This window comes from Centropristis striata, chromosome 10, assembly GCF_030273125.1.
Source record: "Centropristis striata isolate RG_2023a ecotype Rhode Island chromosome 10, C.striata_1.0, whole genome shotgun sequence".
Taxonomy (NCBI): Eukaryota; Metazoa; Chordata; class Actinopteri; order Perciformes; family Serranidae; genus Centropristis; species Centropristis striata.
Window position 1 is genome coordinate 7,670,830 of NC_081526.1, and position 23,628 is coordinate 7,694,457.

Consider the following 23,628-nt stretch of genomic DNA (forward strand, 5'->3'; position numbering starts at 1 on the left):
TATATAAACTTAGTTACTTTCCACCACTGCATGCATCCATAACAAAGGCCTGCAAACGAAGAAAAGATCTATACATTCTGAATGCAGCCTAACTGTCACACTATATCTGCTGCCTGCACATTGTTTCAGCAATGGATTACTTGTTCTGCAATCTTTGCTGTGCTTTTTTTCCCCTCTTGGTCACCAGCTGAGCTGCACTGTATCTGTGTGCATTGCAGGTGGAGGGATGGCGTTCCACAAGGCTGTAATGGGAAGTGCTGTCAATGCTGGAGGAGTTTTGTTTGCATTTTATAGCTTAACTCAGCTGGCAGAGTAAATAGGTGAAATTCCCTCTAGTGTTGCAGAGCAATGCATAGAGGGCTGTGTTGGTGAGAAAGTTATATTGATATAATTAGGATGCTTCAGGTTGTGATTGTTGAATAAAATGTAAAACAAAGTGAGATTGTATTAAGTGAAGCTTCTAATACGTGTCGTTCTCTATGTCACAGTCCATAAATAAGCAGCTACTCAGACTGATTTGAGATTCTTTGCATCCTGTTCACTATTCTCTCAAACAGATGGTAAGTAGATTGTATGCTGCCTCTGTAATGTGTGCATGACGAACAACGGCAGTGAACTTGATAATGGCTGTCATTTGTCTTCTTCTGTTTTGCTTATTTTAGATAATCCTGTGCCATCATCTTCTTTGCTAAGTACACGTCTTCCAATTAGTCAAGTTTGCTTGTTAACATGTTTCGGCGCCGTCCGTCTGCGTGCCACATGCAGATTCTGTGATTAATCTAGAAAGACAATATTTTGAAATGTTATTGAATATAAATAAGCATGTGATGTATTGTTTTTTATTGCTTGATGGTGTCTGACAGCTTTGTCACAGAAAATGCATGGCTTCTTTTTTCCTAAATCCATCATAAGAAATATAAAGACATATGCATAATAATGAAACACATTTATTAATGTGTACTGTCCCCTGGAGTCACATGACAATGAAATTGATGGCTGCTTTTTCTTTTGCATGGAAGCTGTAGGTCCGTGTGTGACATGTGGAGGCAGCTGAACAGGTAAAGAGCGTCGACGTGGATGAGCTCAGCGTTCAGAGAGGCCTGACGAAGGTCTCACAGCGGTTCACTGGCTTCATCTGTGGAGGAGGAGCCTCTCACTCAGGTTAGACTCACTCACTGTGAGTTTCTTTTGTACTCTGATGTAAATAAATAAATAAGAAGGAGCTCAGGTCTGTATTGATAATGATAATGATAATGCTTTATTTTTGGATAGGGACAGTGCACATTAATGAACATCCAAAACATCTCTGTAAACATGCAAAGCTGTGAGTTTGCATCCATTGTCCCTAAAAATAATGAAAAGAAATACAAATATAAAAGACAGCAAACAGTAGGTAACATACAAATAGAGGAGACAACACACACACAAACACACACGCACACAACACAATACATGCCAGACCCAGACAGGATATAACAATGCAATAAAAAGTAATTTTTTGATGTGATTTAAGCCATTGTTTTAGTTTTCCTTTAAAACTCGTCTCATGCAGACAGGCTCGTTTCCCCCTTATTCAAAACCCTCTTTGTCTTTGCGAACTGTGGACAACAAAAGCTAAAAACAAAAACGTGACAACTCTTCCAATGGAGTCCACTAGTTTTTAACTGTTTTGAATTTTTCAGATTAAACGGTAGATTGTTCCAGCTCGTACAGATGTTGAGCTTGTTGTCCAAATCAGAAACGCATCAATGACCAACACTCAATAGGTGACATATGTCTTAATTACCATAAACATGGGCACTGTAGTGTATTTTAGGTCAATCCCACATTCACCTTCTGCAGAGTTGATGTACACAGTTGCCTCTAAAGTTGGAATACATTTTTTTTTACCTCTTTCCATGAAATTATTGTGACAATGTGATTTATTATTTACAGTTAAAGTGTATGTCTTCTCAAAACTGTATTAATCAATCCCTTCCAATTGTATCACAATCAAAATGAACCCACAATTAACAGAGGATTGTGTCTGAAAACAAAATTATTACAACTTTATGATAGACCATGTATTTTTGCATGCCAGTCTAGATGTTGGTATCACTTTGGTTACCTCAGGGATATTTCCATTGGATTTCAGATTTTTGCAGAAAAAAAGTTAAGATACTTGCATGTTTTGTTCAGCAAGATAATACACACAAATTAACATCACACTTATCTTTTTTTAAAGCATAAATGCAATTGGCAGAAGTAAAAATCTAATGTTATGTTATAAATGCTATATATATATATATATATATATATATATATATATATATATATATATATATATATATATGCTATAAACAACTACAACAGTCTCAACCGTCTAGTCTTCTAACTTGCTGATGTTCCGCCTGATGACATTTAGTGTCTTCAACAACCTGTAATCTCATTTAGCCACTTATTAGCCGCTGCCTTTTTAAAGAAGTGTATAAACAAATTGAAATAATTTATGAACTATAACAAAATGTGAAAATCAAAAATAACATGAAAAAATACTGAATTAAGTGCTAAAAATGCTAAAAATTCAATTTTAGGACAAATTTCTGCAGCACTCTATACTGGTTAGATCTCTAAATGTGTATTAATCCACAGCATAAAATAGTCCCCAAGAATAGCTCTAACTACACCTGCTTGAGTTACATTTGCTAAAATGAATAAGGTCCGACTTAAAAAAAAAAAAAAATTACAATATGCCAGTTATGAAAAATGTGCATCTTCAGTAGCAGTGTTCTTTGGCTCAGTGGGCTCTGAGTCCCAAAGACATGGTGAAGAAGTCAGAAAGTACTCAGAGACAAACTGCACAGCGTTGGTGTTGTCTAAAAAATGGTTTACTGGGAATGTTTTGGGGTTTCCATGAGCAAATCAACGTATAATTCCCAGTTTTTCCGACAGCACCAGTGGCATCTTTTTGTGGGAGAAGCTTTCTGAGAGGATTTTTCATGGCAGACTCTTGTTCAGCCTCTGCCTGCAACCACAAATGGGCATTCTCCATCCTGATGTTGCATAACCTCCTTGCCATTATGATGGAGCTGCTTCCAAGCCGTCTCTCTGGGGCTCCATCTGTAAGGCGCTTCGCATGTCTGCTATGAAGTCTAGAGCAGCAGCATGTTTAGACTGGGAGGATTTCAATCCTTAACAAGTCAACGGGCTTTAGTCCAATCACCCCAAAAAAATAAATGATAACTCCTTTGTTCCTTTCAAATGAGGGGAGCAACCTCTGGTGGTTACCATTACATACCAAATCAATTATCTATGCCGCTGGTAGGAGGCTTCTTAAATGTGCTTTGCCCCCTTTATTTACTGGGGTTGTCTAATGGCGGTGTAGAGGGGGTTTTCAAACCCTTTCTTCTAATCCTCAGTTATTCTTCCTTTCTTCTTTTCAAAACTGGGATTTACAGACCATCTGGGACAGAAAAGAAGCTTCTAATAGGGAAAGTAAAGAGCGATTTCACTGTTAAAAATGCTATGAAAGTCATATGATTTCCTACAAATACTTTTATAAAAATTGTTCGGTAGAAAACCAATGATTTCTAGATTTCTCTTCATGCGTTTGGTTTCTATAACACGCAGCTCCTTTTTGAGATTCATGCTGTCACACTGGTGGAAATGATTGTTGTTTTTAACCAATGGAATATGTATGGCCTCACAATATTGTTCTCGTCATGAATATTACAGTGGAAAGTTGTGCATATGTGAATAGCATCTTGATCCATTCTAAAGATTTGGGACAATAAGTATCCAAATGTTGATGTGTTTCCTTGGCTCCCATTGTCAGATCTCAAAACTGCCCTTGTGCAGGGAGACGATTTCTCATCAGGCTCCAGCAGCCGGAGCACCAAGCTCATTCACGGAGGAGTCCGATATCTACAGAAAGCCATCATGAAATTGGATTACAAACAGGTAAATGCTTCATTTTTTCTCCGCAGCTGACACTTATCCGCAGAATTCCTGGTCCCTCTGGTCATATTGCTTTATTTACCCTCCCATGTTCATTTTTCACTCACGGGGAAGCAGTGACATGTTTTCCTTGAATGACTGCCTGCCTGGAATTTTCTGAAGTTGTTTTAAAGAACTCTTACAACTTAGCACACCTCTGCTGTTATCATATTGTGACTTAATTCATAAAATTATCTCCCAGTAATAGGTGGAATGAAGCCTCTGCGTCCTCCTTTGTCTGTGAATTGTTTAAGACGAGTCACCCAGGTTCAAACTGAAATGTCACCGTTTTCTGTTACATTTCACAGTATATGAGAAATCTCATTATTCTCAGCTTGTGTTTTCTTTAGGAGCCTTATTTTGCTATCTGTATGAACATACGAGGGTCCTGGAGGTGAGCAGCAGAGGAGACCAATTAGTGTGATTGCAGGAAACGCAACTGCCTAGTCAGCAGCTCGACAGTAAAATGTAGGCTGCGCTACATATCTCACATGGAACAGAGGGGAAATTAAAGCAACAGTTTTTTGGGACTGGGAACGTAAGCTTTCTAGTCACAATAATATTTACCCTCGAAACCTAAAATCTAATTCAGGTGTCAGTTTTAACTGATAATTAACAAGAGGGCGAAAAATTAAACTCTGCATCTTTATTAGCGAATTAAAATGTTCTGAAACCAGCAGGATAAGATAAACCGTTATAGGTCATTGCTGTCATTCAAATATGCGCACAGATTGTGTTTAATTATTACTTTAAGGCCAGACAATACAGGTAAAAACATTTAGATTTTTTTAATGCACTGGCCAATGTTTAGATCTTGGGCTATTTTGCTTCAATAACATCTTTTAATGTAAAGAAAACGACCAAAATACACATTTAGGTGTTATTTCCTTTAATTACACTTATAATATATGCATGCATATCTTCAAAGGTGAGTCAGAAATTTCCACTTTAGTACTAGAATACACTAAACCTTTCAGTTTCATTCTTCATTCTATATTCTGAATGTTTTTTACACAGGGGTTTGTTCATATAATATTCAAAACATTTTATTGCTAAAACATAGCTTTTTATGGCTCTTTACAGTATTTTCATGTTCATGGGATGATAAAAATTTTTGACTATCTTATTTCAACAAAATTAGTCAAGAATTGAGACCTGGCTTCAAATTTCTGTCCTAAAAAATGTATGCAAATTATTGCATATTTAATTAGATAATGCCTAATTTGCATATTTAAACATACCATTTCAGAACACTTGTAATGCAAAAAATAACTGTCATAATGTAAGTAATCAACTGGGGAAGTTTCATGGTGAAGATTTTTACACTATACACTCGAGTGTCTTGCCATAAACTGGGATTAAAATCTTTTTCGTTTAAAGAATTAGTCAATTAAGTCATTTTTTAAACAAAAATGCCAAAACTTCACCTGATCCAGGTTCCTAGATGTGCTTTACTGGTGGTTTTATTTGTGTTATATGAAGATTTCTGTATGTTTTGGTTGGTATTGTCACCTTTGACTCCGTCTGGGAAATTTTTCACGGTCATAGAACGACAAATTGGTTAATCAAGAAAACAATCATCCAATTTTGAAAATAATCATTATCTCAGCCCTAATTAGAATATGTTACATTTTGCCTCTCCTCCATGTCCTGCTGTTTGACTATCACACCTATCTGTCAGCCCTCCTCTCCATAACGCTTCAGGTGTACAAGTAAAACCTCATCTCAACACTTCTCTGATCATTTTTCACCTCATATACCAGACAGCAGTAAACCTTTCCTTTGATAAAGGCATGAAGTTGGGAAGATGGAGAAGTTCAGCCGAATGGTAGTAAACTTTACAATCACCTTTGGGCTGCGAGGCCCATTGAAGTGTAAGGTAAAGGAAGAGTGGTCCATGGCATCTCTGCACCATCTCGCCTTTGCTCTCTCAGACTTGAGGTGAACTCAGGGGCCTTGATTTGATTTGTGCAGCCTTGAATCATAAGCTTTAATTGCACCTGACATTTAAAGCTTCTCTCTGGTATTTAAAGCAGTGTACAGGTGTGGCTCATTACTGAGAGGGGGATAGGAGATTTTCTGATTTCTCTCTCATTGCCGGGCCGTGGCAGAGTCTTAACTCATCATGCTGCCTGTCACCATCCCAGAACCCCTCCTTCACTTGCACAAAGCCATATCTGACCCAACTATCATCAGTCAAACCAGAGTTCAAGCCTATCATAAAATTAAGTCCTTTCTGGTGCTGCAAACACTGTCACAGAGAAGAAGGCTGCAGACACGATCACAGGGAACAAAAGAGTGGGACTCTGTGGTAACATGTGATCCACAGCACACATTACCAACCCTGCAATGTCGTATTTTTCCTGGAATTGCAAGGCAGCCGTTCTCATACTCTTACATGCCCCATAACAGCCAAGCTGGTGGTAGCCATTGTTTGTTCAGAGCCTGAATTCATGACATCGTTTCTTGAACAGTGTGTAGTGTGCCGTGCACATCACTATGCTCTGTGAAAGTGTATGAATCACTGCAATGGTAAAAATTATTGCACTTATCACAGCTGGAGACGCTGGAAGCAGCAATCTGACTGCAAATTGTAGAAATCTGGGATGTGAAATACAAAATGAGAAATACAAGTTTTTTTTCTATTCCTCAGAGTTTTAAAAACAATAAATGATTTGCTGCATTAATGAACGATTTCTCGTAATGTCTCACCAAATGTAACACATGTATGGAGATGAATGCATTTTTAAAGGTCACTTTTTTGCCATTATTGGTTATAACCCAAACATAAATCCTTAAAGGGACAATTCACACATTCATACATTGAAAATACATATATTCCCTAGTTTTTGCTGTTTATCAGCATTGATTGTGTTATTGTTAGAAGTATTGGAGACATTGTAGAGATGTCTGCCTTCTCTTGAATATAATTAAAACTACATAACACTACACTAGAAAGAAAATAGCTTCTACATGAAACTGCTCACAACAAGGATTATTTAGAGTTATCAGATCATGATTTCTGAAAAGACACAAAACTGAGTTTTTCAAATGTATTTTTCGGTGCTCATTGCCATCTAGTTCCATTATATTTGAGAGATATTAAATGTTTGATATCTTTAACACTTGGCAACTCACGCCAAAAGAGTCTACATTCATAAATAGCACTACAGGTAAGAGAAAAAAGTGTGTATTTTTAATTTGTATGTGAACTGTCCCTTTTAATTAAAAATGAGCGCAGCACAGACAAAATGTCTAGATCACATTTTGTTTGGTACCATGAAGAAAACAATGTAATTAAACACATTATTATTTCTCAGTAATCTTAAATTCTAGATCATAGCTTCTAAGTGAAACATCTTGTGTCTCACACGGCCGTGTAATTGCTGTCTATGTGAGCGTAAACAAATTAGAAACAGCATTTTTAAAATAGAAAATAGCCAGTAGGCATCGCGTTCCAACCAGTCCCAGGATCCATCTTTCTCCAGGCTATATGTGCCTCGTGTTGGCATCAGAAAAACAAAGCATATGTTGATTGTTAGCCAGGGTGTACATAGCATGTCCTGTTCACTCAAGGTCTCCCTTGTAGCTGCAAACTCCCAACTTTGTTTCTCTAGGCTATCTGTCAGACTTCATTTAGCATTTGAGGATATGTGGATTCCCATGTACTGCAAAAAGGCAACATACTTCTGAGGGAATACGGCCACTATCTGAGCAGTGATCTGTCAACCTTATTCATTTAGCAGAAGTAAGTAGGAGAGGGGGGTATTTTACATGAGCTATTTATATTTGTTTTATAATAGTAGTTTTAGAAAAAGCAGTCAAATCTCGAAGGGATTGGGAAAAACCATGTGCAGTTTTATAAGGACACTTAAAATCATAATTCGTGCAGGAGGGACAAAGGAATACGAAAAATTAAAACATTAGACCGCTTACATGTATTTAATTTTTCCTCAAGCTGTCTTTTCCACCCTTTTTCCCATACGCAACTGGGTACATTATGGCAGTGACATTTTCTGTCCTGACCTTCTTTACTGGGGATCGGGCTTTGACTGCTCGGGTTCATCTCCTCAGGATTCTTCAAGCCATCATGGCCAGATAGTTTCAACATGTAGACATCCTTTACCCTTAGAAAACGTAGTCTTTGCAAACATAGAATTTAGCGAGAAATGACAAACACATAAATCAGAATCCGTGTGTGTAAATCGCACAGACGTGACGGGACGTGATGAATTAAAAAATAAATAAATGTAGGATTGTAAAGCTGTAAAGCCACAGTTGTAAACTTTTATTCTTAAGAAATAGCACCTTTTTTTTGCTGTGTTTATATATAACATTCAACTTTACCCTTCTTCTTTGTGCTAGAGGAGTAATTGACAAAAGCATCTGGGATAGTAACTTCATCTCCCACTGTACCTGTAACAATTTAATTGGACAAGTCAGCCCAGCCAAGCATCTCCAGCTCTATGACTGGGAGACATGACATTCATTGTCATTATTGTCTCTGTCATTTTGCAGCTTTTTGTCCAGCCGCAGAGTTCCTCTCACTCCACTGAGTTTTGTACCTCCAGGAGGCTGGAACGAGTGGTGGTGTGAGCTGAGTGGAGGTAGGGGAGGAGGAGGAGGAGGAGGAGGAGGAGGAGGAGGAGGAGGGGGAGGGGGGGGGGGATGGGGGGGTGCTCCTGTTCTTCCAGGGAGCTTTGATGCTCATTTAGCTCTGCTCTGTCATTCGGCCATTTTGGCTTTTAATTGCTGATGATAATTATCATCATCATTATTGTTATCTTCATCAGCGTGTCAGGTTATTATAGCCGTCGTATGCTGTTCATTCATAAATCCTGGCTCCGCGATCTGACTAATCCTTGAATTCCTGACATTTAATGTAGTATTAATGCTTCTGTTCTTTGCCCAGTGCCAATCTGTGACAGGCTCACAACAGAGAGCTGTGAATCACTGGGTCAAAGGTCATCAGGAGGCTCAGCAATCACCAAGGATCAGACACTGCCTACTGGTGCCGAGCCCCCTCTCTAGTCTGGGCTGCCTGTGTGTGCGTGCTGACTTGTGTATGCATGTGCACATACACCACCGGTGGCATAAGTTTGCTAACCACCTACTATAATGGTCACATTCACCCTACAGAGATGAAGAAGTGGATTCCATGGTCTTCCTAATACATCATGGCAGGGTGCATACTCTTGTATGTAATTCATTCTAAAATGTGGCCTTTAAATCTGTTGTTTTCTTGTTTTTTTACTTTTTGCTTTCAATTTATTTATTTATTTCCCGTAGTGGGGGAATGGCTTCCAGCATGCCGTAGCATTAAGCAGAGCCCACCAGCTAGCTTAGCCTCAAGTCGCTCAAACGTAAAATAAATCAGGGCACAAAGGACCCTGCTCATTCCTGCAAAGTAGCAACATTTTCCCTGGCCAACAATGAGGACTTGAACTTCCCTGGCAATAACAAATAGAAAGAAAGTCACCCGAGACACCAACATTAAAAGTGATTAATCATCTCTATTCTCTCTTTACTTTTGAACCAAGGGATTGTCCAGCAATAAATCTTCAAAGATGTACATAAGAATCACTTCCTAATGAAACCGGGCTTTGTTCATTTGTCACCTTTTAGACCCTTTCATTTAAATTACAAAACTTGTGACCTTGTGACTCTGAATATAGATCTCTGGTATTTTAGAGCTGAAGAGGGATTAATCCATAAATCTTGATATTAGATTTCCCCGTTCATTAAAAGGATTCTGCCATGGGATCTTCAGCTGGAAAAGCAGATCAGCTGCTGTCAAGAGCTGTTTACCGTCATATTGACATATTGAAAAATGTGATTATCAGCAGGGGAAGCGGTTGTTTTCAGTGATCATTCCATGTGGTTTTCTTTTTAAAATATACGATAAGGCCTGTCATGATAATTACGTTATTGACTTATTGAGGTCAGCCAAAATGATCCAGGTCATGTCCAGATATTGTACCATATTGCTTGTTGTGTTTACATGCATTGTTTGTTTCCTTTAGAATGATGTCAACATGATGCCAGCAAAACAGCAGCATTTTTCTGACCATTATAAGACTTATGCTCAGCGTTTAAGTGATTTTTCACCCAAAGCCAAATGAACAGAAGTAAATCGGCTGAGACACATTTTGCTGTTATTTAACAGATTGGGCAGTATAATTCTTGCTAAGGAATGAAAAAACGTGTTATATATTCAGTTTCACTTATTGTTTTGGTTATGTAGTTTTATTTTCGTAATTTCGTATTTAATTAGGATATTTAAAAAAAAATGACATTCCAATGTCGAAATATCCTTAAGAATCAAAAATTTTGTGAAAGTGTGTCATTGCATTGTTATGCTATCATATTACCATTATATTAGTTACATAAAATGGTCTCAAAACAGCAATAATATTATTTATCACAGTTATTTCTGGGACTATACTGTATCAGGCCTATGTAGGATGTCTGATGTTTGTATTGTTTTTATTCCCATATAACTCTGTAAAATATGTAAAATTTGATAGATTTCCATAAATTATAATCAATTATTATAATAGTAACCAAGCATCCCCCAACCAGGGGGCCCTTGGGTGAGTTAAAGGGGTTCCCCCAAAAAATGGGAATAATTGAGTTTTGTAGTATTTTTAATGTCTATAAAAGTGAGCCGAATATGAGTAGTGACTAATGTATCATAGGTTTTAATTGGTCTGACTCAATCTAAGAAGCTACATTTTTGAGATGGAGGTGCCTGAAGGAAAATCTTAACAAAAGTGTTTCCGTGACCTTATATTTATCAATTTAGGAGTCCTTATAGAGATAAAGGTTGAGAACCACAGGAATAACATATTATCACGTGTAATAAAAAAAAAGGGGCAACAAACAGACAGTTGTCAGCTCCTATGCTGCAAATTATTTGGTTCTTACCAAGATAAAAACAATTTAGATTTAGAAGTGTTAAATAATTTATCTCGTTTTAAGAGTTAATTTCTTATTTTAAGCGTTCAACATGCTTATTTCTAGATTTAATAATCTTAATCCAAGACATCTTGTCAAGTGAAATTTGCAAGATAATTTCCATCAGACTAAGTGTTTTTATCTTGTTTTTAGACACCCCTTTTTTGCAGTGTACCTCTGCACTCTTGGTATATTTAAGGCTTTGATGCGTCTGCTCCTTATCCCTGCATTCCCTGCCTTTTCCCAAGGAGCAGCTCCCTTTCCCGGTGTAGGAGAGGAGAGGAGAGGGGAGGGGCTGTCGGGAGGGGGGGGGCCCACACTCAGGCCAAAGGGCCACTGTGGCTTTAAGTGTGCTCCTTGTGTGGCCAGAGCAGCCATCGCGCTGATGCAAAGTGACAGGGACAGATGTGACATATCGGTTCCGACACACTTCCATACCACCAGTCACAGGCTCGGGGTGACTCACATCCCCCTGCTCTGGTCCTGTCCCCCCGCTGCAGGACAACACAACGATGCTCGAATGAACCTCGCCATCGCCCTCACTGCTGCCAGGTATGGGGCTGCCATAGCCAATTACACTGAAGTGGTGCACCTACTGAAGAGGGCAGACCCTCAGACGAGGAAGGAGAGGGTCTGCGGAGCGCACTGCAGGGATGGGATCACAGGTAAATCCAACAAAAGCCGCTTCCTTCCTGCCTGCCTCACTCTATTCCCACTCTCTCTCGCCCTCACAACAGGGGCCCTCCCAGCACTTCTTACTCAGTGCTAGTTTGCACATAGTCATTGCACATCTAATGCAGGGGCTTTTAATATTTTATAAGCGTTTTATGGCGCAGAGGGCTGCTTCAGATCTTGTAGGGAGGAACATAAGACGGAATTAGCGTACTCCAAATGGCCTTACTTACCTTTTAAATGTCATGCATAGGGCTGGCTTTGGAAGAATAAAGCAGTTAAGGGTAAAAGATGGTATTCTGAAACATTTCATGAATAACCAAGATTTGAGGATCTCAACACATGACCACCCCCTGATGTTTTAAAAGATGGAAGTGTTCTCTCGCAGGAGATGTCTCACTTTAATAATGTGAGAAGAGGGCCTCACATAGGGAGGGCTTAGACTGAAAGGATAATCGAAACAGTTTTGTCATCTGTTCTTTTTTCTTTGTCTTTTTCTGTTTTTTCTTCTTTTTGCAAAAATATGAATTTTCCGGCTTACAAACCTCGTCATTCCATTTCTCCTTCTTCCCCTTTCTTAGCAGCGGCGGCAGCATCACATGTCAAATTAGAAAAAGGTAGTCCGTCATTCGTCTTGTTGTCAAAACAGATCATTTGCTATCCTCATGGTATCTTTTGATATGCATCCCATTATATACTGTAGCTCGTCAACATCAAGCATCACATTAACAAACATTTCCCTTCCACAATTTCAAAAGGCTCCCTCAGTCACTGCCACTGAGCTACTCTGTGACACAAAGAGGCAAGAGGGAAATTAGGTATGTCTGTTTCCTATTAATTACAATCCTGGGAAGTCTCCCATGGACACACTCGAGCCACTCTATTACGGAGAGAGGGGGGCGTTCGCTGATAAATTAATAATCCGGCTTGTCACCAGCCACAGATGAATAGCCCCTGGTGATTGATGCTGTTTTCTTTCATAGGGCAGGAATTTGATGTCAGAGCCAAATGTGTTATCAATGCCACGGGACCTTTTACAGACGCGCTGCAGAAAATGGATGATCAGAAGAACCCCGACATCTGTCAGCCCAGTGCTGGGGTGCACATCGTCATCCCGGGCTATTACAGGTAAGTAACGGTGGGCCCCTACATCTCTGTCACTGTCCTCCTGTATCACCTGCTCCTTAGCGCTGCTGTCTCATCAGTTCATTAGCTAGCGCCAGTAGAGTCTCCTCAGCCTCTGGCCACAACAACCAGGCGCTGTCTGTCTGGCAGCTCTGTTGGTAGCGGCTGGCTCAGAGCAGGTGCTTAGCAGGAAGGAGCACCACAGCTGAGGAGAGTGTCATGTAATCATTTTGTTAACTGTAAGAGTAGATTTACATGTGTGTAATTTAGCGGTCCAGCCTGATCAAACATAATTTCCTCTCGTGCACTCTTGATTGGATTCGTCTCCGCCTCAGCCTGAGCTGGGATTTCTGCTCTCTTGTTGATGCATGTTATTTGTGTTTGCAAGAGAGGAAGGCTACTCCTGTGACCCAGCCTTCCCCCTCAGCTATGCCTGTGTTAAATTGAGTCAGCGCCACGTGCATGTGTTTTAAACAGGACAATATGTGCACCCTGGGTTGCGGCTAGGGGAGCAGCGGCTGGAATTGAAACCAGCTGAATTAATCTCCTGGAAACAGCGCTGACAGGAGCCTGATTATGGGGTGTCCCTTCAACCGGCCCGGCCCGCTCGTGCCCTCCCCTCCCCAGCAGACCAAAGGTTAATGCAGTCTTCTTGTTTGTTCCCCTCCCTACTCCTGCTCCCTCCCGTGCACATAACACACAGACACCTCCAGTCCCGTCAACATCCCGTCACGTCATCTTCGTACTGGGAAAGGATGCCCAAACACTCCCACACACAGGAAGTCCTCCCCGTGGAGGAGAACTTCAACTTCAACCTGATTTAAGTCAACAACTACCAGACGACTTCAGCCAGGACACAGGAGGTGATTATCACACTGAGTTTCACAAAAACTTAATTGATTGTGTTTTTTTGTTGTTGTTTTTTTTGTCAAATATTCATAGAATCTCAGAATTGCACTGACTTGGAAGCCATGAAGTTGTCCTATGACTGTGGGTGTGTTCGAAATGACATACTAACCTACATGTGCTAAGTCCTTGTATTCTGTACTGCATATTATGTGGATTTTTTATTTTTTTTTATTTCTGAGTATGCTGTGTGAGCTAATTGCATACTCAAATGCCCCAAAAGTCGGTCTAAATGTGGTTAATAAATTATCTAATTAAGTTTAAAAAAAAAGAAAAATTAGGTGAGAAGTAGCATTTTAAATTGCCAGTATGCCAAATAATGAAACTTTAGTTTCACATTTGTTTTGCAGAGATGTAAATGCTGCTGGCCAGGTCAGACCGGGGCCGTCACTAATGTAAACCAAGCTGCAACTTCTGGGGCTGAAAAATGAGTCCAGTACCAAAGAACGCAGTTCCTCGTCTGGCCACTTGAGGCTGGCTCCAACAGTGAGTCAATCACCATAGACCTCCATGTTAAAATGCCAAACTTTACAGTACAAATAAACATGTTTACAGCCTGGTACAGAAAGCTGTTTAGGTCTTAATAGTTTATTAAATTAATCTGAAAAAAAAATTAAATTAACCGAAATAAATGTGGGTATTTCCACTATAGTGGAAATGCACCTTTTGGCTCTTGTTTGGAGTTAGCTGGAGTCGCCCACTTTGAGCTTAATTTCGGCTTTCATAAACCTATGGGTGACATCATGATACTACATCCATATCTTATACAGTCCATGGTGTGAAATGTTTATCTTTAATTGTTTATTTTAAAAGGTAGTATGTAGTGTATATTGTACGTATTTAGTAGTAAATACATTCATATGCAATTTGGAACACAGTTTGTGCCTGTAGACAAACTTACAGTACAGTGTTAGCATCTGCAGGGAACAGCTGTTACACTAAGGTATAACTAGCACAACAATGTCAACATAACATTTCTCCCAGGAAAAAAAAAATGAGTCATCACTGTGCACTTACACTTGCGGCACTATAGCCTGGACGTTTGAATCAGACCTAATTCATAACAGCCATTTATGATAATAAATATACGTCCAACAATCTCAACACCCCCCCTATCCACCCACCCACCCTCTCTGATTTACAAATAGCTGATAGAGCAAGCAGCTGACAGAAATAAATGAGCTAATCTGATGGCTGTGTAGGACTTCCACCAGATATTAATTCATCAGGAGGCCACAGAGTGCAGACAGATACAAATTCCTGCTTTAATTATGTATGGGAGCTGTGCTGGAAACAGGAGACACCTCCACTACCAGGACTATTTCTCAGAGCAACTTTATGAACCCCTTTGATTCCATCGTTATTTTGTTTTCCTTTAGACATAATACATGTCCCCATTGTTTTCCCCAAACACTCAAGACAAAATAGATTTTTCCCCCTTTATAGCAATGCTTTCACATGAGACATTTGATAATGAACAAGTAGAAAAATAACCTTTGCCACATGAAATTATATTGTTTTCGATTTGCAATTTTTATGAGGCCTTCCTGGAGCCTGTTTGATGTATTTTGTTCCCACTTGGAGCCCCAAATGGCCCTTGCCGACTGGCAGGCTTATCAAAACCCATGGAGGCTTTATTGAATGAGTGACCAGTGGGTATCTAAACAGAATGCAGGGCTATTGATTTTGGAGAAGTGGTCTAATTGTTTCTAGTAGACAAGGGCTTGTCCCGATTATTTGATTGATTAGCTTGATACTGGTCTGCCTCCTCATCCTCCTCCCCTGGCCAGTTAATAGCACTGTAATCCCAATACACTGCTGTATTTCTAATCCATCATCATTATCATGGCTGTACTCAGCACAAGATTAGTCCATGAGGGTTTTTGTTTTTTGCATTCCTCAATATTAGCTCTGCCTTCTACAGTATATGCTTAAAAAAAGAGGGAGGGAGAAAAAGTTGGCTGATACAATACATCTGATCTCCTGTGAAGTGCAGGGGAGAGATTGTGAGAAATATATAGGTAGATTGATACACACATGAGAGAAAGACTGAAAGCAATCAGAAATATCTATATACTCAAGTGCTGCATTAAGTATAATTCTGAGGTACTTGTATTTTACTTGAGAATGTCCATTTGATGGTACTTTATACTTCTACTCCTTCACGTTTCAGAGGGAATATGGCACATTTTAACCCTCTACATTTGTTCTGAAAGCAGTAATTATTACGAACTTTTAAGAATTAAAAAACAAAAACATAAATGTATTAAATGACATTTATTAATTGCATATGAGCAAATTAACTGATAACCTACTTAACTAAAGGTTAAGTAGGTTCATCTCACTAACTCATGTGAATATTTCAGTAAGCAGGACGATACTGCACCATTGACTTTAGACCAGTTTTTTGTTGTTCAATGGCACAATCGCTTTCTGCTGCCTCAACACACAAACAATACGCCTGACCACACCTCACATTAAGACCAACACGCCCATGAGAGCACAGATATGCTACTTATACCACGTGGCTGCTGTCTGCAATGAAAGCTGCACCACGTTGCTTTGCACTATGCAGCAACTGGACTGTGTGCTACTTGGAGCTGGTTGTAACACAGGGCCCTAAGTCTTGTTTCTTATTTACTACCTCAATAAATATCTCAAATAGCTACAAATCAATCTTCAGCAGAATACTACCTAAAACATTGATACATTGACAAACCTCTAATAATAATAACATATAATACATGTCTACTTTAACTTTAGATACTATTAATTAGGGCTGGGCGATATGGACCAAAAGTTACATCCTGATATATTTAGGCTGAATATCGATATACGATATATATCCCGATATTTTATCGCAAAGTGAGAGCAAATGTTCAGTCAAAGTCAAATATGACATGTCACAAGTAGTTTTATTAAGACCGTCTATTAAAGTGAACAAAAATACCGTATAACAACAGGAGTGCCTTTTGTTTTTAAAGTCAAAGCTCCATAAAGTGCACATTTGAATAAATAAAAATATTTACATTTAGTGATTTAGCAGACACTTTTATCCAAAACGACTTACAGGAAGAAAAATATCTTAAATAAAAATAGCTTATGAAATTAAATAGGCCAAATATATGACAAACCCTAGTAAGGGCAGCATTTATATATAAAGAAAGAAAAACAAAATTATATATATCAATATAGGCCATATGGTCCAATTCCATATCACATTAAACAATATATCCATATATCTTTTATATCGATATATCATCCAGCCCTACTGTTAATCCATTATGCCAATAAATTGAGCATACTATTTCTTAAGTAGAATTCTTTAATTTCAGTATTTTTTCCATTTTTTAATGGTACTTTTACTCGTGTGAAGGATGTAAGGGCTTCTTCCGTCACACTAAGAGATGGAGAATAAGACAGAGAAAGGGTTGTTGGGGAGATGTCACAGTGGTTCTCCACTTCAAGCCTCAGACTACATCTGGCTCGAGGCGGTGTGGCCATGGACGGCAGGGTGACATGTGGCGTATGTCTGGGCGAGACCCTGGTAAAAGTCCCGTAGTCACAAAATGAGCAGAGAGAGCCTGAAGCCTGAGAAAAAAAGAGAGAAAAGAAGGGGACAGAGGAGAGTGTGGGGGATTTAAGTGTGAAGTGATGGAGCGAGAAGCCGTGACTGGCGGAGTCCACGCGGTCTCCGTCCTTGCCTGTGGTAGTGCCCGGGCCGGGGTCTTCACTCATTTGTCTAAGAACGTGGAAGGAAGGAGAAGGGGGAGTGTGAAGAAGGGTCATACCAGAGGGGTTTGTCACATTGTGTGCACGTGACACCTCAGAAGACCTACTGGCCCCCACAGTGGACAGCCAGTGTCTCCCCCAGTCCTCCCCTAAAGGGAGAAGGGTCTCCATGGCTTCTCACAGTCACACCAGAGTCCCTGCATGTCTGACAGCAGATCTCTACTCCACTGTACTCCGTTTGACTCTACTGGACTCTCCACTGACTGGGCTCTGGCATGTTTAAAGACTCTCTTTGTTCAGTTCCTGCAGCCTGAAGTGGACTCTCTTTTCTGTTTTTGTGGTGAAATCTTTCCACACCACACAACAGTTCCATTCCCAAACCATGAGTCAGCCGAAACAAAGGAGCCATCAGTGTCTCTCACTCTGCCTCTGGAATTAAAGAATAAAAAACTTTATTTTTCACTCAACATTTCCAGTCCCATCTTTGTAGCCCTCACATCCAAAGGAACGTCTTCCCTTTGTTTACTGCGATCATTTACATTAAAATTCTACAAGATGCGTTTTATCGTCTTCATTCAATAGGAGCTGAACTGATTTGTAAGTGTTAGTTGAATCTTTTTCACCCATCAAAATAATCAATTGGACTTTTGAATCCATTGTGTCAGGTCTTCTAAGGTTAATACAGCTCAAGGGACATTGTTTATCATGCATAACTTTCATTTTGAACAACTATAAATGGCTATTGTCTTCATCTGCGTGCCTTTTATTGCCCATGTGAGGCCTTCTGCTCCACAGCTACTCTGCTGTCATAAATGTTTAAAAAATGCCCTTTGATAACGAGTTTGTCATTGTTTTATTCAGAAATATCAACCAGCCCATTATCGTGGCAGGTATTTTTTCAATCGATACACAATAGCGTATTAATATTTAATTCTTTATATGTCACTACGATATAAGAAGAAGTGGATTGTTGAGGAGCAGCAGCTGGAGCTCGTTTATTTTCCTGCTGTAGCAGTGAAATAGAGAGAATAGACAACTCAGTACAGCAGGCGTGCACACAGACACACGCACGCTGCATATATCTGCAGGATGTGTGTGTCTTTATACCGTAGATGTCCATGTTTATGTTTTCCAACTTGCCTGTCCCTGCTGTCTTTGTCTAAGACAGGAGAGGTGATGTCTTGGGGCCCTGTAGTGGTTATTGTCCTCTAGTCTTTTAAGCCAACTCCAAGGACACTCAGTGTGCAGGAACGGCAATGTCGACATTAATGACAATGACGTGGTGACAATGACACAAAGATTTTACCCACTGCCTTTGTTGTAAACATGTAATATTAACAAAATAAAGCAGTAAAAGTGTAATTGCTCTTAATTTAAATTCTGAATAAAGTACTCTACATATTGGCTGAGAAAGGGGCACTTTTTTTTCTCTCTCTTTCTCAAAGATTCTTGGTCAACCTCCAGTTAATATGTTAACAACCAGATTACTCAGATCATGACATCAGTACTAGTTGTTTCTGTCAGTTTATCTTTTAAAAACACTAATGCTGGGGCACCTGAATGGTTTAACCTGTTATTGTTCAAAGACCTTTTTGGTGGTTGTGGGCAGTGGATGTTTAGGGGGAGATAGCAGGTCAACAATAAATGCCACATAAAAGAACACCATCTGAAAGCTGTGAACCTGAAGATTAATTTGAGATGAAGCTCAGCACTGTGTGTCAAGTTGTTCTGGTCAAAAAGATCTAATTAAAATGGCTTAATTAATTATTTATTGAAGCCTATTATGGTGTATAAAGGGTCATAACATTAGGGGACGCTTTCTAAAATCCAGTCCAGGTTCAACTGTGTCCCAGAAGTTGTTGCACCAATTTTTGGGTTGATACCATTTTCTACACACATTTGGTGCTCTATAATGCAACTTTATTCATATCGCGAATGGATAAAAATGGTCAGAAAAACATATATATATTGATATAATATCAAGACCTTTGGAGCAACATAGAAGAATCCATGCTTAGATTTGGGTTCAAAAACTTTTGTCATTTTGGAGATTTCTGTCTTGTCAGCAATTGGATGATGAGCACTTCTGTTCTACAAACTGCTGAGAAACCCTCTTTTTGTCAATATACCTAGAAATGCTCTAGGTCTCTAGTTTGTGGTTGTAAAGTTTCATGAGGCTGTGATTATCCTAGAGGTCACAGTAGCTCGTTTTATACAGTGATGTCCAGACTCAAGAAATGCCCTCACTGCAATTGACTTCTGGCTACGGGAAAATGCACTTGCTCTGCCAGCACCACAGAAACCCTCCTCATGCCAGTCAAACACAACCACTAGCAGTATTTTCACCGTTTTTGAAATTAGAACATCTAAAGAATCTATGTGCGTCAGGACACTATGTCGGGAAGATCTCGAAAAAAACGCTAAGTTCGGCTTTTTTTTACGTCTCAGTCAAAAAAATTCTGAGCAGTGAAGCTTAAAGTTGAGGAAAGTTTGATAAAATGCTGCAGTTGTTGTCGTCCATTCAGGTTTGATATCAGTTCAGTTGAAGACTGAATACTTTGTTGGTCAGACTGAAAAGACTGAAGTGAGATGAACAGACCGAAAATTTTCTCTTATTTGAAAAAAAAAAACCTTGATTAAATACAATTTTGTGGATACAAAATGCAGCTAAATAGTTAAATGACAATATTCACCATATCGCAAAATGCATAAAATCATAATAATATCGTATTGTACCTAAAGTATCGGGATAAAATAGTATTGTGGGGCCTCTGCTTATTCACACCTCCACTATTAAGCACAGTAATCCATTAAATATTAAAACGAGAAAGACATTTTTTAAAAATATCTAAAGTAGCTAATAGTAGACCAGCCTCAGAAAACTTTCTAGAAGAGGCGAGTGTTACAAGGTGAGTTTGTCTGTAACAGTGTGTGCACGGATACAACAAGATTAAAATATTTTAATTTTTTTTAAAGGTTTCGAAGTCAAACCACAAACATGGACGATGAGATGAGTGAATAAGCTAGCGGTGTGTAAGAAGTGAACAGATCCGCTCGGCTGTCATCCTGCACCGTGTCTCTGTCCTCCTGATAATACACACACATCACCAGGACAGCCCATGCCATGTTAGACTTCAAATGAACTGTACAATGACCTGCAAATGACAAGCACAGAGAGTTGCAGCCCCCTGCGATTTTGGTGTGAATGAGTTTTAACCCTTTGTTAGCGAGAAAGAGGGGAAGAAAGCATAATCTATGATCCCAATGTTTCTGGAATGTTTAAAAAGGTCAATATGCTGATATTTTTGACAGCGCTTGACCTTTTGTGAAAAAAGTAACAAAACCATTGGAATTGAAATAACTTCTTTGTTTAGTTCTGGCACATAATGTATCACAGTCAAAGCATGCTGTCTCCCCGCAGCATCTGCCCATGAGTGACTTGACTGTTAATCCGCCGTATTGATCTAATATCAAAAGGTGCTATTTAAATGCAGCATAACTCCCCAGGAGCCATGATCTGTCAGTAGGCTGTGTTTGGAGTCTGGCTGAATAGCTAATGCCTGTTTTGTCTGTCACTGTGTCCAGGTGGCCCAACATCTGGCCTCCACCTACACAGGCAGAGCCTACCAAGTGGTCAGGAGTTCTGATATATCCTTAGAAAAATAACTCAGTTGATTTTTACAGCAGCTTTTTAAAACAGGTGTCACAACAACCTCAACAGCCGTCATGAGAAGACCTCAGAGCTGCACACAGTACAGTAGCTGCCTCACCATGCAGGGAATCTAATCAAAAGCTTTGCAACAGAATTCAAGATCACTTAGATCCAGGGATGTCTTGTTAAGGCAGGTGAAACGGCATCCTGCTGCTGACACACAGCTTTGATCGAAGCAAGGTGGCATATTGACACTGGCATCAGATCATGTGTCGATAATATGAGTGATCTGTGTGCTGTCTGACTATCTGTAGCTGCTCTGAAGTTCTCAGTAGCCCCATTTCTAGTGCATGAACTTATTGACTTGTAATTAAAGGTACGCTTTGAAGACATTTAGATGTAATCGTTTTGTATTGTCAATGTGAGACTGTGAAGGAAATTACGTGTTTCCGGTCATGGTGGGACATGAAGTAGGGGGCGACCTACTTGATATTCAAGACACAAGGCCTTGTGGGAACTCAAACTGTGAACTTAACTCTGACAACACCATGTGAGAGGGGAACGGGCCGCATTGAGTCTTGCTGAAGAATCAATGCTGGGAAATACAGCAGATATAAGTCGAGCGGTGTACGGGGCTTTGTTGTACTGTAAAAGAACCATTCGGGATTGTGCGGTGTATGGAATAAGAATGTGCTAATAAAACTTGCTGAACAGAGTATTGAGTGCTTTGTGTTTGGCCAGCATTAACTTAGTGCAATCCACAAAATTGCCATAACAGAGACCTTCTCCAACTTTCTCTGTTGCCGAACCGTTGACTGATTTCTATGTAAAACACTCGGGACAGTGTTGCTGGGAAAATCAACAGGATTTCATATTCATGCAAGGTCCCAAGTGTCTTACCATTTTTCAGCTCCCCTACAACCAACAGTGTGCAACACCAGCTTGATTGCTCTGTAACATTATCACTACCAAAATAGTGAGTAGATCTGAGTAGATATGTTTGTTGGCTAACTATAAGCTAAGCTAAGGTGCACCAGCTAGCTGAAACTGCATGGATCCTGTGTTGGATGCCTTGTAAACGTATATTCAGTGCATGAAACTATCAAAAATGAAGGTTTACTCACCTATCAGTAGGAATATATTTTTTTCCAGATGGAAAAGGGCCAGGAAATTATGTTTTGAGAGCTATTTTGTGGCGCAAAATGGCAAAGCTGTTTCCTTTGGAAAAGTCTGCAAAATAGGGTTTCAATATGGCCTCCTGGAGGTCATGTGACAAAATTAAGCATTGCTATTGGTTCCCTATACTCTTCACTTCTTTTAAAAAGTATTGCATCACTCAAAAAGATGCATTGTAGAAATTTGACAGGCCAAAAATGGGTACGTTGCCTTGGGGCAACATCGTACCATAGAGGGTTAAATGAATTTAATGATAGTGACAATAAAGCGATACATATAAACACTAAAGGAAAATCAATATGAGTATTAACACCACTTCTGTCCCACAGCTGCACTCTCCTTGTAATGACGTACAGTACATCGTTCACAGCAGAGACGCAGAACAGAAGCTTGTACAGAAGCCTCACATATTTCTCACAGTTCAGGTTATGGGAATCTCCAAGTTACGGGTCGTTAAGTTCCTGTAGTGGAAACAGGCCTTATGCTGTTAAACAGTTTGTACAGTATTCACAGCCATTGTGGCAGACACTGCTCGGCTTCCTGAGCATTGCAGGCAGCAGAGGAGGCTCTTCCTTGTATTGTAAAGTTCATGACGAGGCATGTGAAATAAAAAGAGCCGACGACTCTGGTTGTTATATTCAAAACAAACTGTGAAAACAAGCTGTCTAAAAACAAAAAAACAGTTAATCTGTCTTCTGTTTAGCTCCCCGAACTTCCTAACGACCGATGATTTCATGTACAAATGTGTTCACAATGTGTACTGATACTGTGTCAAATTAAGCCTGACACCAGCCTGTGCATTACTGTCTATTTAGAATGGATCTTTTTGACAGCACCATTCACACTGGCAGTAATCCCAGTACAACCCGCTACTTCAATTCCAGCGCTGCTATTCCCGCGCATGCATTAGATTGACCTCACATTAACCCAGATACATTTGATCTTTAAGAGCCATAAATTGGCTTTTGTCATTACCATAGGTTAATTACTGAGATTTGCTCTGTACCGTTGCTACACTGAGATTGCAATAATAAGCACCACACAAAAGCCATTCACACTGCCTGCGTGAGCACTAAATAGGCATTGTTTTGATCTTTCTATTCCTGTCGGGAGTTTTGTTTGTATTGGTCTATTATTAGCAGTCCACCGAGCAGTACTTTTGATACAGTTTGATTCTGCTGAGCTTAGTTGAAACCTTGCCCTTCCTGTCATTCTCTCCTTAATAAGTCATCTGACGTGCAGCCCAGACGTGGATCTGATTGCTGTCCTTACATTCCTCGCAGCACCTTTACGAGGAGGAAACTTCTCTTTGTTTGCAAGAACTTTCTACTATGCATTGCAAAATGTATTTCTAAGATCAGAATACAGTCAGGGATCAGAATTTCACAAATATTCCAGTATTAGTATTATTAGTATTCAGTATTTTACTTTTA

General features: G+C 39.6%; 1 long non-coding RNA gene across 1 annotated transcript; it reads left to right on the forward strand.

Annotated features, from left to right (window-relative positions):
• The first annotated feature begins 236 nt into the window (after positions 1-236).
• On the forward strand, positions 237-11,564 carry LOC131979357 (uncharacterized). The gene is made up of 3 exons (XR_009395044.1): positions 237-1,161; positions 3,815-3,939; positions 11,433-11,564. It is a non-coding gene; the product is annotated as an uncharacterized LOC131979357 (long non-coding RNA).
• Positions 11,565-23,628: the final 12,064 nt, after the last annotated feature.